The sequence below is a fragment of the Pinus tabuliformis genome, chromosome 8, assembly GCF_031772625.1.
Source record: "Pinus tabuliformis cultivar Carrire ecotype Pingquan chromosome 8, CPIR1, whole genome shotgun sequence".
NCBI lineage: Eukaryota > Viridiplantae > Streptophyta > Pinopsida > Pinales > Pinaceae > Pinus > Pinus tabuliformis.
The window spans coordinates 1,628,969,851-1,628,987,105 of NC_142294.1; positions in this window are offsets into that span (position 1 = coordinate 1,628,969,851).

The following is a 17,255-nucleotide window of genomic DNA, read 5'->3' on the forward strand; positions in this document are numbered from 1 at the left end:
TAAAAGCATTTTGAAATGTTAAAATGGTTCCAACTTTTAAGAGGGAATAATGACTTCACTCATTCTCAAGCAAGCAAGGTTATGGGGAAAAAATTAGGTCTTTGACCATTAATGATCACATTTATTATCAATTAATTCCCTAATTATCCATCTATCTTCATAATTATTATAAATATGGATGATTGCATGTATAAGTCCCTCCATGTCATTTGGATGAGATGAATAAGACAAGACCACTCTCGCAACAAGCTTGCTCCTATGTTTCAACTCACTTCCATGGTGTGAAGATTTACTTCAAAATCTTCCCAAGCTTGAAGGTGGGATAATTTCCACATCCACAATCTCTCTCATTATGTATTTTACCTCGACAATCTCTCCTATGGTTATCCCTTGGAATGTGAAATGGGCATACGCGATTTTCTATCAAGGTGGAGAGCCTTTGTTTGAGTAATGACCTAGGACAATGCTAATCACACTTCCTTTCACTGCTTGCAGAAGTTGTCTTAAACAAGGATTGATTTATACATGTTGATGTCATTTGGTAATTGTAAGGACCAAACACAATTTAAACCACTAATTTCTAGAGAGTTTACAATTACAATCTAGGCATAATTTATCAATTTAATTCACATATACATACCTGGTTTACGAGTTTGATGTTGATTCTATGCTGATGTAGCCCCAATTCCTCCCGATACCAAATGACCAAATCCTCCCAGCCAAGCTGAGCACAGCCTTGGTACCCAACTCCAAAATACTTCCCAATTGGAGTATTTTGTCCCCTGTGCCCAAAATCTTCAAGAATAATTGCTCAAATCTCAAGTTTTGATTCGAATATCCAACTCTAAATCGAATCTCTAGCTCTGATTCAGATCTCTTGTTCTCCTTCCAGTCTTTCTTACCCTCAAAAATCCCTCCCCTGGTGTCTCTGTGTACTCAGGATAAATATCCTTCCTAGGCAGTCACTACCCTCTTCCACCGCCCCTCATTAGATTTTATTTAATAGCCATAGCTTTACGTGTAACCAAGAGGTGAGGGTATGTATGTATATATTGCTATGTTTGTTATGTTTAAACTTAATAATTTTAACTTTTATAAAATTTAATTATAATATATAAAAAATGAATATTTATACATATATTTATCAAATGTTTAGCGAGGAGCGAACGAATGAAGCGGAGCGGAAGCAAAAAAAAATTCATTACTGGTCTAGGGTTTTTCACTACGCGAGGGCGAGGAGGCTGATCCTAGCCGCCTTTGCCCCCGGTTTCGCCTCTGCTTCTTTGGCTGGGACAGGATGGGTTTCCTGCTGCTACAAATGGCGTTGTTTTGGATTCACGTTGACCTATCCTTGCTGTTTTGGAGCGTTGAGGGAACAGGGGTGAGTAGGTGATTGTCTCTGCTTTGTTCGTGCCGCTGCAACATGGCTGGGTTTGTTGGGGATTCTGAAGGCTGCTGACGAAGTTTGGGGCAGCTGTTTTTACATCTGGTTCGTCTGTTTCAGGAGGAGAGTTTTGAGTGGGCGGGGGAGGAGTGGCTACCCTGGCTGCTCTCTTCCTCATTTCATGCCTCTCTTTCTTGTCCGGGCCACTAGATCTAGAGCTTCCTATTCTCGGTTTCTCTCCTCAGGAGTTTATTTTTCCGCTTGTGGTTGTTTGGTGTCTGGTCTGAGCTAATCGGCTGTTCTGCTTCTTCTCTCTTGGTGCTGCACCTCTGCTTTCTTTGTTGTCTTTTGTAATGGGTATGGGTTACCCTCTACAGGTCTGCTCTGGGGCTCAATATTGGCCCTTTGGGGTTTTTTGGGCTCCTGTATTTTCTGCAGGTTTGCTGGGGTTTACATACCCATTTTGTTTTTCTGGCCTGTCCGAGGGCTTTTTCTGGAATACTTCATTTGGAGTATTGTTTTGTAAGTGGCTCTGCCCACATTTCTTCATATGCTTTTAAGCATCTACAACATGTAATTTTCTGAAATCAATGAAAATTACGATATTTCTCCCCAAGAAAAAAAATATATCAAATGTTTGTTATATTAATTTAGTAATTTTAACTTATATATATATATATATATATATATATATATATTAGCAATAATTAACTTACAACTTTAACTCTATAGTGATCAATATTTACATTAGAATGATTGGAATTGTAAATTTCATTTAACAACCTTATAAGTATGAAGTATTTAATATGTATATTTTGAGTGTCAAATTTTAGGTAATATCTCTCTTCTCAATAAATTAGGTATTTAGCCCATTTTCATTCATTTAAACATTTTTCATAACTATTTAATAAGTATACTAGTGCAAGGAATGTGATGTATGCATATGTAGCTATCAGATGCATAACATCGTATGCATGCCAATACTCTTTTGCTTATAGATTGAAATGGGTCATTGCATACTTCCTTCCTTCAGAAAAAACCGTCCTGAAGTTAGGGTTTATATAATATATCAGTAATTGCTTTACTGATTAGTGTGATCATGTAAGGATTGCATCTCAAGATTGAATTTTTGTTTGAACATTTAAATTTTCATAAAGTTAATAGTCATTCCCTACCCCAACTAGGCTCCCAAACTATTCTAATATCATCTTATTCTTCCTAACCTCTTATGCTCCCTTCCTATCCCTCCTTTATTGGAGTATGCCATAGCGTCAATTATACTGATCTAACCATTCATATGCTCTTAAATGTGTCAGCGTCGATTATATCGACCTGATTTCCTAGAAGGTATCTGGCAGTCATCATCACACTTCTAGGGGAGCATCATTCACATATTTCTCCCATGACTCCAGGTCTTGGAGGATAAAAGGTGTGCAATACCTCCACGCCTCCTAGTAGAACCAGGGTCAACACCCTACCATGTAATCTTATTGAGTCTCAACTATTTTTGGAGCTTTCGTCATCACGTAGTCATTTGGTAATGATATTATCTGCAATGAAAACACTTGTCCATACATTATAACATATGCATCAATATATTCAAAACAATTCGTATTTAAATAACAATTTTTGTATAATTCATATATGTTATTGTCTATAGTATAACATAATTGGTCATATTCAACTCATGTTATTAGCTTTCATATTAAAATGTAATCATTGCTTATTTCTATCTCATTAATCATATCGGTATGTAGAATTGGAATAAAATTATAGCTCTCTCATCCATAACATAATTCATAATTTAGATTTCATCGCAAGGTTAATCAAATACTAAACTTCATATTGGTATTCATAATTCAACAATATTAATTTAAATAACATATTTCATATTGGTATCCATGTACCATTAGAATTAAGAAAATAACAAATATCATGTTCGAGTGACATAAAATTCATTTTTAGATCTGATCACCCCCAAAATAGTTTTAAGTATCTGATTTAATGTAAATATATACAAAATATGGCTTTAAGTTCTTCAAAATTGACACAAATTGGGGTATCTTTGACATATGATCTCTTTATCTTCCCAAGTCGTTGATCCAGGGATATACTTGTCCCATTGGACCTTAACTTGGTCTACCAAGGGGTTCCTGAGTTGTCGAACCCTACGTTCCAATATACGTACTGGTTTGATCGAAATGGTTCCCTCGTCTGATACCTGCAATTCCTTCCATTGAAGGTTATGATATTTGTCAGCTATGTAATGTCTTAATACATATACATGAAATACATTATGAACTTTATACAAGTAAGATGGAAGTGCAAGACAATAGTTGAAGGGTCCAACTTTTTCCAGAACTTTGAATGGCCCAATAAATTGGGGTGACAACTTTGTCCCTTTTATGAATCGAATAGTGCTTTTGTTTTCTTTGATGCATACAAAAACTTGATCCCCTACTTCATAATTCCTATCTATCACGTGAGCATCAACATAACTCTTTTGTCTATCCTGTGCCTCCTTTAACTATTGTCTAAATTTTTTTACTCGTTCCTCCATTTCTTGAATTAATTATGGTTCCACTATCACTCGATCTTCTAACCTGTCCCAACTTAACAGTGTCCCGCAAGTTCTGTCGTACAATGCTTCAAATGGAGGCATTCTGATTGAATTGTGGTAATTATTTTTGTATGCAAATTAAACTAAGGGTAAGTACTTTTCCCAGTGTGTCTACTGGTCCATAACATACATCCTTTGCATATCTTCTAGTATTTGGTTCACCCTTTTTGTTTGTCCATCAGTCTCAAGATGATAAGTTGTACTTAAATTTAATTGAGTTTCTAAGGTTGATTGCATACAAGTCTAGAATATTGAAGTAAATCGTGAATCTCTATTTGATATGATCTTCTTAGGTACTCCATGAAATCTAATAATTTCATTTATGAATACTCGAACTATGTCAACAACTTCGTAAGTATCTCTTACGAGAATGAAATGGGTGCTTTTCGTTAATTTATCCACCACAACCAGAATGACATTGTGCCTTTGTGGAGTAAGAGGTAACCCAACACTAAAATCCATGGGAATTATTTCCCATTTGGTCATAGGAATGTCATGATGTTGTAGGAGACCTGCTGGGTGATAATGGCCAGCCTTCACTTGCTGACATTCAAGACATTTTGCCATGAATTGGAGAATATCACGTTTCACACCTGCCCAAAATAAGAGTTTCTTTATATCAACGTACATTTTCTTTACACCAGGATGTGCATAATACAATGCTCTATAGGCTTCCTTAAGGATGGTGTTTCGGAGATCCTCACTATTAGGAATGTACATTCTTCCATAGAATCACAAAATCCCATCATCTTCTAGTTAATGTCCCTCAAATTTAGGTTCTTTTGGATTTTTACTATCAAGTTCGGAATTCACTTTCAAATACCCACTGTCTCTAAAGAAATGTTCTAGTACTTGTTGCCTTAAGTCTACCTTGAAAGGTATGAGGGAAAATATTCAAGATATTATGCTTAAAGCATCTGCCACTACATTCTCTTTTCCTTTAATGTATGAAATTCCAAAGTCATATTCACTTAGGAATTCACTCCATCGTCTTTGCCTAGCATTCAAGTCTCTTTGAGTAAACAAATATTGTAGCTTTGATGGTCACTTTTGAGCATAAAGCTTCTCCCTACTAGATATTGTCTCCATATATTTAAATCTAGCACTACAATGACTAACTCTAAATTGTGTGTGGCATGGAGTTCTTCATGAGGCTTTAATTTCCTTGAGGCATATGCTATTACACCTATAACCTGCATTATTATTGCACCTAATCCTTGCTTGGATGCATCAGTACACACAGTAAAATCTTTGTCCATATCAGGTACTCGCAAGATTAGTGCACTGGTCAACAATCTTTAAAGTTTAGATAATGCTCTATGACATTCTTCAGTCCATTTGTACCTAACTCCTTTACATTGGAGGGTTGTGATAGGTTTTACAATTTTGGAGAATCCTTCTAAAAACCTTCAATGGTAGCTAGCTAAACCCATAAAGCTTCGCACTTCATGTGCACTTTTCTGTATCCACCATTCCATGATTGTCTTTACCTTCTTAGGGTCTACTAAGATTCCTTCACCATATATGATATGACCCAAGTAATGAATCTTCTTCTAAAAGAAAGAAATATTGGGTAACTTTCCATATCACTGGTGTTCTCTAAGGCAAGATAATACTATTCGCAAATGTTTTTCATGCTCTTTCTCATTTTTGGAGTAGATGAGAATGTCATCTAAGAAGACTTGTACAAATTGATCAAGATATTTGTGGAAAACATTGTTCATAAGGTTCATGAACATTTTTGATGCATTGGTTAACCCAAATGGTACCACAGTGAACTCATAATGTCATAAACGTGTTCGGAATGCAGTCTTAGAGAAATCATTTTCCTTAATCCTTAACTGATGATAGCCTAATCATAGAGCGATAATTGAAAAGACAACAACTCCTTTCATTTGTTCGAATAGGTCATCAATTCAAGGCATTGGATACTAATTCTTTACTGTAGCTTGATTTAAGTCTCGGTAGTCTATGCATAACCGCAAGGAATTATCCTTCTTCTTGATGAAAATTACAAGAGCACCCCAAGGTGAAATATTGGGTTGAATATGTCTATATCCAATATTTCTTTCAACAGAATTTGTAATTCTTGGAGTTCTAGAGCTGTTATTCTATAATGTGTTTTAGAGATTGGTTATGTACCAGGTTTCAATTCTATTGTGAGATCCAATTCTCTTTCAGGAGGTAATCCTGGTAGTTCATTTGGAAAAACATCCGGAAATTCAGATAACACTGGATATTATTCTAAGGATGGTCCTTTCTCTTTTCTTACTTCTTGAACTACATATACCTGACAACCTTTTCTTAAACAACAATTCATTTGCATTGCTTAAATGAAGCGTAAAGATACTTTCCTCTTAACACCTCGGATTTGGATTGTCTCTCCTTCCTCATTTATACAAAGAATTATTTTCCCGTAACAGTCTACCCATGCTTGATGAGTTTCTAACCAGTCCATCCCTATGATGAGGTTGTAAGTTCCTAGGGTTGTGACATAAAATTTTAAATTAGTCGAACAGATCCCTAGATCAATTCTGCATTCCTCAACACTTAAATCTACGTATTGAAGTTCTCCTAAAGCCATTTCCACTTGTCTGAAATAATTTTACTTTTGGGTTGCCAACCCACATTTATTTAATGCATATGATGAAATGAAATTATCAATGGCACCAGTATCAAATAATATTTTGAGTTTTATGCCATTAATAATACTTGAGGATTCCATTACAGTGGATTGATGTGCTTCCTGTTATTGTTGACTACTGCATGGATTCTATGATTGCCTTCAGTATTTGATGATGGCTCTTTTCCTGTTATATGCATTACACTTGATGAATCTTCTAAACAATCACGTTGAAAATGTAGTCCTCCACATCCCCAACAATTAACTTCGGGTGATCCCCTTGAGTCTGATTATGAGTTTATAGACAAGGAACTTCGTCCTCTTGTGCTACTTCCTCTCACGTTTCTTCCTCTATTAGAAGTTCCTTGAGATTTCCATGGACTTGTGTTTGATGATTCAACAACTATAGTATTAATTGCCATGGGAGCTCTTGCTCCTACTCCTCTTGGGGTAAATCTATTACCATAAGGAGGTGGTCTCGAGCTACTTCCCTTGAGGAAATTTTGGGGAGTCTTTCTTGGAAATCCTGGCTATGGGGATTCTGTCGGCTTGATATCCCTTTTTATCCCTAGATTCTCCTCTGCATAACGGCCACATTCAACTACTTCAGCTACTAATGATGGCTTCTACATCCTAACCATGGCCCTGATTCAAGGATTTAATCCATATATGAAGTGCTCAGCTTGACATTTGTCGGTATCTAGATAGAAATTATATTTCACAAGCTCTATAAACCTTATCTCATATTCCTCCATTGTTTTTTTACCTTGGACTAGCGTATGAAAGGCCCTAGATTGCTACTCTTGAAAATAGGGTGGTAAGTACTTGGTGCAAAATCTTTCCTCGAACAAGTCCCAGGGAACATTATCTGTTGTGAGGTGTAATTATTTTTCCAAATTTCCCCATCAAATCAAGGCACTTTCCCTTACTTGAAATACAACAATTTTTGTCTTTGAGGTAGAAGAGTATTCTCTTAGGGCAAAACATTTGTTCATTCCTTCTAGCCATGCTTCAACACATTCTCCAACTCGTCCTCCTGAAAATTCTGGGAGTTTAAGTTTCTGCAACTCCCTAGAAATGTTTTCCTTTGATTGTCTATAATCAAAACCTTTGGTCTCAACTGGATTTCTTTCTTCAAGTTGAGGTTCTTCTTCTTTGGTATTAGCTATTGGCGGCCCTTTTAATGTTTCCAATATGGCTTCCAATGAGCGCATTATAATGGTTAACTCAGGTGCTGAAGCAGTTGGCATTGATGATGGTCTTGGTGGTGGCGATGGTAATGACGATGGTGGTGGTGTTAGTGATGGTGATGTTACCCAATCACATCTTCGTCATTGATATGTCCTTACCATCGCAACTTTCCTGGATACATAATAAAATTATGAATATTTGAGGTACATTTTTTTTTAGATTTAATATTAATAATTTTGCAAATTTAAGCTCACAAATGGGTATAGTTTTTTTTCTATTTTTAACTACAGACAGGTCTTACTGGTACCGAAGTCAAGGAGGGTGGTATCGTCACCTCCTTGTCCTAATGCATGGTGTTCTATCCTGATGTGTAATAATTCTTAGCCAAATGAATGGGTCTTCATAGACCATAGTATTATTTCATAATATTTGCCTAGTAACTTCTAGTCCTAACTGTGGTTATGGAAGGGGTTATTACCTTGAATATTTTTATTAACGACATGATTACCTTTCTAAGTAGTCTAACAAATATGTATAGACCAATAATATTATGAATAAATACATAAGAATATAAATAGATACTAATTACATAAATTCCAATTAACACTTTAACTCTGGTTTGGAATAAGTATGGATGGGACAAGGCATCAAATCTCATTTTTGTGGATCAACTTGCTGGAACTGGTTTTAGTTATAGCACTAATGTATGTGACATTCGTCACAATGAGAAGGATGTTAGTAATGATATGTATGACTTTCTACAGTTGGACTTCAACTCTAATAAGTTTCGTCAATATCTATCTATATATATATATATATTAGGCATTTTTAAAGAACACTGAGTATTTAAAGAATGACTTCTTTATCGTTGGAGAATCATATGGTGGACACTATGTTCTTGCAGTTACAAGTAAGGTCCATTAACGAAACAAAGGGAATGAGAGTCTCCTAATAAATTTGAAGGCATTTTCCATTAGTAATGGACTTACTGATCCAGCAATCCAATATAAATTATACACAGATTAGGTATTGGAGATGGGTTTGATCGGGGAAGATAATTACAACTGCAGTTCCCAATTTTACCCCACCTTAATTCAAAATACTTGTAACAGTTTATCGACTTTTTAAATTAACTTAATCAAATATTATGGATTAAGATTCTTAGTAAATGGTTTTGTACAGGATTTTTTGTTTTGAAGCAAATTTCTTGTTCAGAAATAACATGACTATCTTTAATATATGCAAACAATTCCAATATCCTTTGTATAAATCACCAACAAATACTAATTGGTAAACTAAGATGCGACACCGGAGTTGGTGATGGTACAACAATTTAGATCACTCAACTAAAATTTATAATCTTAGGAAAAATATAAATGAACAGATGTAATAATATTACTTTAATACTTTGAATTTTGAACTTATAAATTTATAATCTATATAGCAAAAATATAATAAACAGAGGTAATAATATTATTTTAATACTTTGAATTTTGAACTTATAAATTTATAATTTGTACGGGAAAAATATAAGAAATTGTCCGTTAGAAATTGCCCTGGCTATTCCGAGTCTGCTCGTGGTCAAAACCTGCGTCTCCCATACACGGTGTGTCGGTTGTTTATAAACCATCATCCATTGCTACTACTCGAGGGAAGAAAGGGGTCCCTGGCTTTGGGCCATGAAAATATATATAATTAGCCAACACTAGCTTGACGGGTTTGAGTTAGTGTAGGTGGTACGTGTTGGGTTCATCTATTAATTTGTTTGTTAATGTGGGACATAGTGCCAAAGGTCCAAAATACAATTATATATATAACTTTATTTTCGCCATGAAAATGTAAAGTGTGTTTCCTTTAAATCCATACTATTTATAAGAAAAATTAAAGAGGAATAAAATAAATCACATTTCAAAGTTCAACTTTACACCATTAAATTGTTTGTCAAAGTCTGAAACCCTAATGTGTATTCTTCACCTTTTGGCTCTGTAGTTGGGTTTCTGAGGATTTTCTAATATGTTGTTACTTTTCAATTGGGTAATACCATAATGAAAGGTAAGGTGCTAATATAATTTCGGTTCGTTGCTACTAAACTTTATCAAATGCATACTTTGACAAAGAGAGCCCTATTTTAATGGTTATGAATCTCGTTCAAGTTCCAAGTATATATAGTATCACCCAGCTAGTATCAAAGTCTTTCTTGGAATTCCTATGGTAAGGTTAAACAAAAACTTATAATGGGTACAGTATAAAACTACCCATATTGAAAGAACACCCATTTTCTGCAGAAACGATTGGAGTGAAATTTTATGGAATTTAGGAATAGCTCAGTTGTACAGACTTGGAGTTCAAAATACTTAATCAGAGTTGTGGAGAGCTTACAAGGTCCAAAAGAGTTCTAACCTTCCTCTGATACCTGTTGTAAGGACCAAACACGATTTAAACCACTAATTTCTACAGAATTTACCAAGTACAATCTAGGCATAATTTATCAATTCAATTCACATATACATACTTGGTTTCCAAGTTTGACATCGATTTTTTGCTAATGTAGCCCCAGTTGCTCCCGATACCAAATCACTAAATCCTCCCAGCCAAGATGAGCACAACCTTGGTACCTATTAAACACACACATGGCAGCAACAACATAGGAAAAATAAACAGGAGAGTACATTTATTATTAACAAATGATATACATTTATAGTACATGGTGTGACCCTTGGATTCATATTCCAAGTGGTCTCTTGGACTTCTTTTGGTTGTTCAGCTTCCACACCAACCCTTAGAGGATTAGGTGTCCAACATTCCCCCCCCCTTAATCCGAAGGGTTATTTATGAGTCCAAGAAGAAAGTTGTAATACAAAACGTGCAAAAATGCATGACAACACTAGGCTGAGTGTGCTCTCTGAAATGTTGGTATAAAGGGTGGTGGTTTAAGGATGACCACCAACACTGGAACACTTAGTGCAGTTCCCAGAACTCTTCCAAGTCTGGCATGAAGCTCAAGTCTTCTGCTAGAGGAAGTGCTTCTGATGTTTTGAAGAGGGAAACCTTCAACCATGAAAGGGAGGTCTCACCCTGTAGGGAGAACTTCAACCTGAAAAGGGAAGTCTCAACCTGTGATGGTTTAAGGATGACCAACAACTTTGGAATGCTTAATGCAATTCCTGGAACTCTTCCAAAACTAGCAAGAAGCTGAAATCTTCTGCTAGAGGAAGTGTCCCCAATTCTTTGAAGAGGTGTCACAAACTGAAGGCATGCTCAGGGGCATCTTTGTCTCTGGCTACAAATTTGAATCTGGTATGGCAGGTTGTGGCTCAAGCTCACTTGATGTGGCTTTGAAGCTTGTAGATGACCATCATTCCATCATTTCCCCCTTGTCAGATACAAGGTGAGATGATATAGAAATCTCAACTGCAAGACTGTTCAATACTCTAGAACAAGTTCTGACATGTGACTAGAATATCTTCTTGGCTGTTGATGCCCATTGCCAAGAAGTGATCCATCCAAGATGAATCTTTGTTTTTGCAGGAGGTTTGTTTCTGAAGCATCTGTTTGAAGAATCACTGGTTTTATGACAGTGCTTACATGGATGAAGATCAAAACAGTGATCTTTCAGATTTCCAACTCTGTCACAGTGTTGGCATTTCACAATCTGTTGTTTTTGCTATTGTTGTGGAAGAGGGGCAGAATCTAGAACAACTGAAGGTGAACTGTCATGAGGAGCAGGTGAAGATGAACCGTCCTAAAGAAATCCAGCACTTTGAAATTGGATTGGTTTGGAGTAGTCTAGAATATGAAAGGACACATCCTTGTCATACCCAAGACCAGTTTTGTGCTTGTTGTGAACAAGCTCTTCCAAAGTCTGATGACCGACTTGGGAAGTGCAAGCTGAATTTCTGCTTTTGCATGCAAATATGTTGTGAGATTAGGCACTGAATATGAATTTGCAACATTATTGACTTGCTACTTATGGGAGTATGTTTCATTGTTCTGAACAAAAACAGGTTCAGGTTCAGAATGATGACTCCATTGTTGTAATTCTGCTTGTTGTAGCTAAGATTCAAGCTCCAAAAATTCAATGTGTTCTTGTGCATATTGTAGACAGGTCTGCATTTCAAAGAGAGAGTCTTTGTTGATTTCGACTATGTTTTCGACACTAGAATGTATTAGTGTATTCAGTAACTCTAATACTCCATAAAGTCTTCCCATTTTGTCAACAAATCAAACTCTATAAATGTGGAGTGTCAGCTTCAATTAAAAATACACTTATTTAACTTATTTTCAAAGATATTAGAAGTTGCTCCAATTTCGATTTGCACCAAGTTTTGGCTGAATGGTGAAATCATACAACTTTTGGAATAAGAGGATAACTTCTATATACTTTAATACTCTACGGGAACTTCAATGCTGAACACAAAAACCATAATGAGTTTTAAATACAATGCCATAACTAGGGCAGCAGCAACTGCAAACTTGCTTGGATCCTTCAAATGCTCCTTCACTTTCTCGGCCAGTGGAAAAGAATAGTCAAGTTCAATAGCGACTGCAAATATATTCTTGTAATCGTTGATAATAGCATGTGGAACAACTACAATTGTGGGATAACTGATCGCCAGAGAAAGAGCTATCACACTAGAAATACCAGCAGCAAATTTCTCTATTAAATCATCCTCTGTGAGATCAAGAACTTCAGGATCAAATACCAATCCATTGTCGTATACAGACTGCACAATCAATCCATAGGAAAATGGTTGATTTCCGAATGGACACTTGACTCCTCCTAAGGCGGATAACGAATCTCCTCTAGGAAGTAATATGAACAGAATCAATTTAGAACAGCTAAATTGGATGAGAATCGATTTTTTTTTTTTTTGTAAATGCACATCAAAAATGTTGAATCTTCAAAAAGGTTAACGTAGGTCCAAACAGAGCCCATCACGCTTCTACTATGTATATAAATATAGAGCATAGTTAATGAAGCAATACGCTAGAGTAATACCAAGAGTAATACACACATCACAAACTAGACGCAACGCAAGGTTGAACGCATAAGCACACCATTTCAACAATAAACACACCACTCTAAGCGACCGCGAGGTTTCAACCAAATGCACATAGGTCCAACTCGCATATCTCAATCAAATCTAGATTTCACCTTCATGTCGGGTTCAGCACATGTGTACACAAGCTCGCAGGGGTTTTGACCACAACTAATTCATTCACAAAAACAAACGCATATATTCAACGCTCAAATCGACCACATCTATTGCATTCTCACATTGGTATCAACGTTGTTATCAAATTTTCATTCCACAGACTTCAGGGTTCAACGCACTCACATCAATTTTGGACCTGCGCTCACTGAAGATGTTCAACGCTGCTCCAAGGCTCCAAATTCATGGCAGGACATTAATTGAACGGAGCAAATAGATCCTTCGACTTTGACCTCTGACAGAGCATTCACAGATCCAGAAATGTCAGCGCATCATTCATGGAGGAGAACATTCCTGCCATCAAAAGATCATCAAGAGGAGGCGTACAACGTAACTGTTATGACAACGAATTGTGGACATCATAACTATTATGACAATATAACTGTGAGTATTATGAAAGGCGTTATATATATTAGAAGATTTCTATAAATAGGGAAATGGCAGACAAATTCTAGAAAATTTGAAAATTCCCAGACCTAAACTTGGCTCACAATAATTATGCAGGGCAGGAATACGCCTGCTGCTTTGATACCATGTTAAACACACACATGGCAGCAACAACATAGGAAAGATAAACATGAGAGTACATTTATTATTAACAAATGATATACATTTATAGTACATGGTGTGACCCTTGGATTCATATTCCAAGTGGTCTATTGGACTCCTTTTGGTTGTTCAGCTTCCACACCAACCGTTAGAGGATTAAGTGTCCAATAGTACCCAACTCCAAAATACTTCCCAATTGGAGTATTTTTTCCCTTGTGCCCAAAAGCTTCAAGAATACTTGCTCAAATATCAAGTTTTGATTCGAATATCCAACTCTAAATCGAATCTCTAGCTCTAATTCAGATCTCTCGTTCTCCTTCCAATCTTTCTTACCCTCAAAACCCTCCCCTAGTGTCTCTGCATACTCAAGGTAAACATCCTTCCTAGGCGGTCACTGCCTTCTTCCACTACCCCTCATTAGGTTTTATTTCATAGCCATAGCTTTACGTGTAACCAAGAGGTGAGAGTACGTATGTATATATTGCTATGTTTGTTATGTTTAAACTTAATAATTTTAACTTTTATAAAAATTAATTATAATATATATAAAAAAATGAATAGTTATACATACATACATATATATATATATATATATATATATATGAAATGTTTGTTATATTAATTTAGAAATTTTAACTTATAAATATATATTTAGGCCGATAGGCCTTCCTATGCATCAACTTCTTAGTCAACACTTTTATTCTGCTCCGTTTGATCACGTGAGACACTTTCAACCGTTGATCTGAACCAGAAAAAGAAACAACAGAAAATAAAAAAAACACAAAAAATCAAAAAAACACTAAAGCTAACCAGAAAAAATTCTATGCAGAAAATAAAAAAAGCCCGCCCTTTTTCATGTGGAAAAATCATCAATCCCATGCCTTTCCACCATGAAGCACTATCATTTCCTATTATGGAACTATAGGAACATGTTACAAACAGAAGCAACCGTAGCGCCGTGAACAAGCTCGCCCTTTGTCAAAGCCTCCTTTAAACACCATACTCCCACATTCGATTCCGCTCCGCAGTTTTCCTGCAATCGACGACATATTGGTTGAAGTCGCTGTGTAATAAGAGCCTGTTGAAGATCCGCCCTTGGATATTCAGATTTCAGCCAAAAATGGCTTTAAGCAGCGCTGCGGCTGATACGGATGGATCGGTTCATTCAACTCTTGCTTCAAGATAATCAGGAATCCTTGCCTCAGTACGTCTTCCTTCCTTCCTTCCTTCACCCCCAGTCTACTGCTTTGCTTTTTCCAAGGACTGATTAATTACGTAGTTTGTTTGGATTGATTGAGTTACTGTGTAATTTTTTACTTGAAGCTCAGACTTGAGAAAATCTATGGTGGGAAGGCGTTTTAGGCACTTCGAATTCCAAGGACTGATTAATTACATCGGTACGTATTCCTTCCTTCCTTCACCCCCATTCTACTGGTTTGCTTTTTCCAAGGACTGATTAATTACGTAGTTTGTTTGGATTGATTGAGTTATTATGTAATTTTTTACTTGAAGCTCAGACTTGAGAAAATCTATGGTGGGAAGGCGTTTCAAGCACTTCGAATTCCAGACATAGCAAGTGGGGCTCGACAAAGCATTGATATAGTCCTTCTCACCAAAAGGTACCTCAATATCGTGTGGAATTTCGTTTCTATTGTTCACATTACTCTGCTTTTGAAATGTTATTGCTTTTGATTTCTTGTGACTTTCACTTCTCTGTACTCGATCTAACGAAGTGTACACAATTTAACAAAGTATACATATATACACATACAGGGAGGAGACCTGTTAAGTTGAAACCCTTATGTAGATCTAGATTTCAAGAGTAACTGACAATTTCTGTTGTGAACTCTTGAATACCGACACACATTATGTTTATGTTTTATTTTTTAACATTCTTTTGTACCTGCCTGGTTTTATGTCCTCTTCGCTTAGAATAAAAATTGAAAAATGAGTTTAATCATAATTTAATCAGGGGTTTGATCCGTGTGTATATATAACATTGCACCTCATAGCGTCTATATTATCATAAACATGATATGGGAAACAAGAACAGAAGGAGAAATTGGGCTACAGGTTTTTGGGGTATACGAGAAATGCATCTACCATTCAAGCGCAAGTAATGCGTATAGAATTGATTAGGCTGTATTAATAAGTGTCAGGCTTTCTCCAAACTTTTAGAAAGTCTGTTTGTCAGACTCGAGCTAACATAAGTTTTTTTAATTTATGCAGAGAATTATCTATTATTGTTGTTAGGAACTTTTCGGGGATTCTGGATGTGGGTGCTGATGGTGGTTGGACTCTAAAAAACTCAAGGGATCAATCCGAGAAGATTCCTAATCTTGTAAGAAGTTTCTATTCATACATTTGATATCTTCTTTATAGTTACCTTTGACTTCAAATCTTCTATGTTTTCGGTTCGTATTTGCAGTTGAGGGCTTTATAGCCTCATCCTTGAAACTCCAATTAGATGTCCTGCTATGCGAAGTTTCTGCTTATTTCTAGTGATATTTCACAATGCTTCTGAAGTATGGGCAAATTCATTTATTTGTCGATAACTTTGCTTTTCTTTTTATGATTGTGCTAGAAAATTATGGCATTGTTGTTCATTATGTTCTAGAGACTAGAAGGCTATCAGTAGTCCTTGCTAGCATGTACCGAGCCTGTTTATTGAATCCAATAGTAAATGGTGGCTATTCAAATTTGGAGCTAGCTTGTTATGGAATAAGCATGTATTACTTTCATTATTTTAAAATTTTCTTTTTGCATATTTACAATTAATCATGTACTATCTAGAACATCAGATTCACCATATCATGTACTATCTAGAACATCAGATTCACCATATAACCTGCCATCAAAAGGAGACGAAAGCAAAAAAGGATACAGTGTTACTGTGCTTTCGTGCAGATTGTGTGCTATGCTAATAACTAGGAAGGGGGATCACAGATTGGAGGATTGTGAAGTTGTGAACCTTTCCAAGATTTATCAGCAACTCTTTGATATAGCCCATACTTTGTTTAAGCCTTAAGCATATGTTTCATTCCTGCATGCTTTGGTTCATTTATACTATAGTGCAAACTTACAAAGGAAGTGACCCTTGAGCAAGTCTCTTACAGAGTCCATACTTTGGAGAAGCATACAGCACCGCCAGTAGGCTTTGTTTCATCTTCTGGCTATATCTAAAGATGCGACTCCTTATTCTTGATTTCAGGCCTTTGTGCATCTTGTAGCATAACTACTTGCATTGAGGATTATGTTTGTACGTTGTCCGATAGATATGATGATTCTAATTGTACTTTTCATATTGATAGGCATTGCATATGCCACTTGCCTTCTCCTTTGACATAGAAAGGATGCGAAAGCATATCTCTTTCTTAATTTTTTTGTTGTTGGAAGTGCTTCCAGAAGACACCATCAGCGGTTGCACATCATAACCTGATCCAGGTGGATGTTGGTGGCCACCCACCTATCCCATTTGGACCCCCACAACTGTCTCTTTCAGCTCTTTCAGTTTCCTAAATTGTAGCACAGTTTACTATTTTTAGCAGTTTTTCGGGTCCTGAACTTCCGGAGCCGTTTTGAGGCCCTAAAAGACGTTTTTTTTGGGAATCTAGGGCAACATAGGTCCATGGACCGATGTTGCCTCCCAAAGTGGTAGTACTCGGATAGATCATT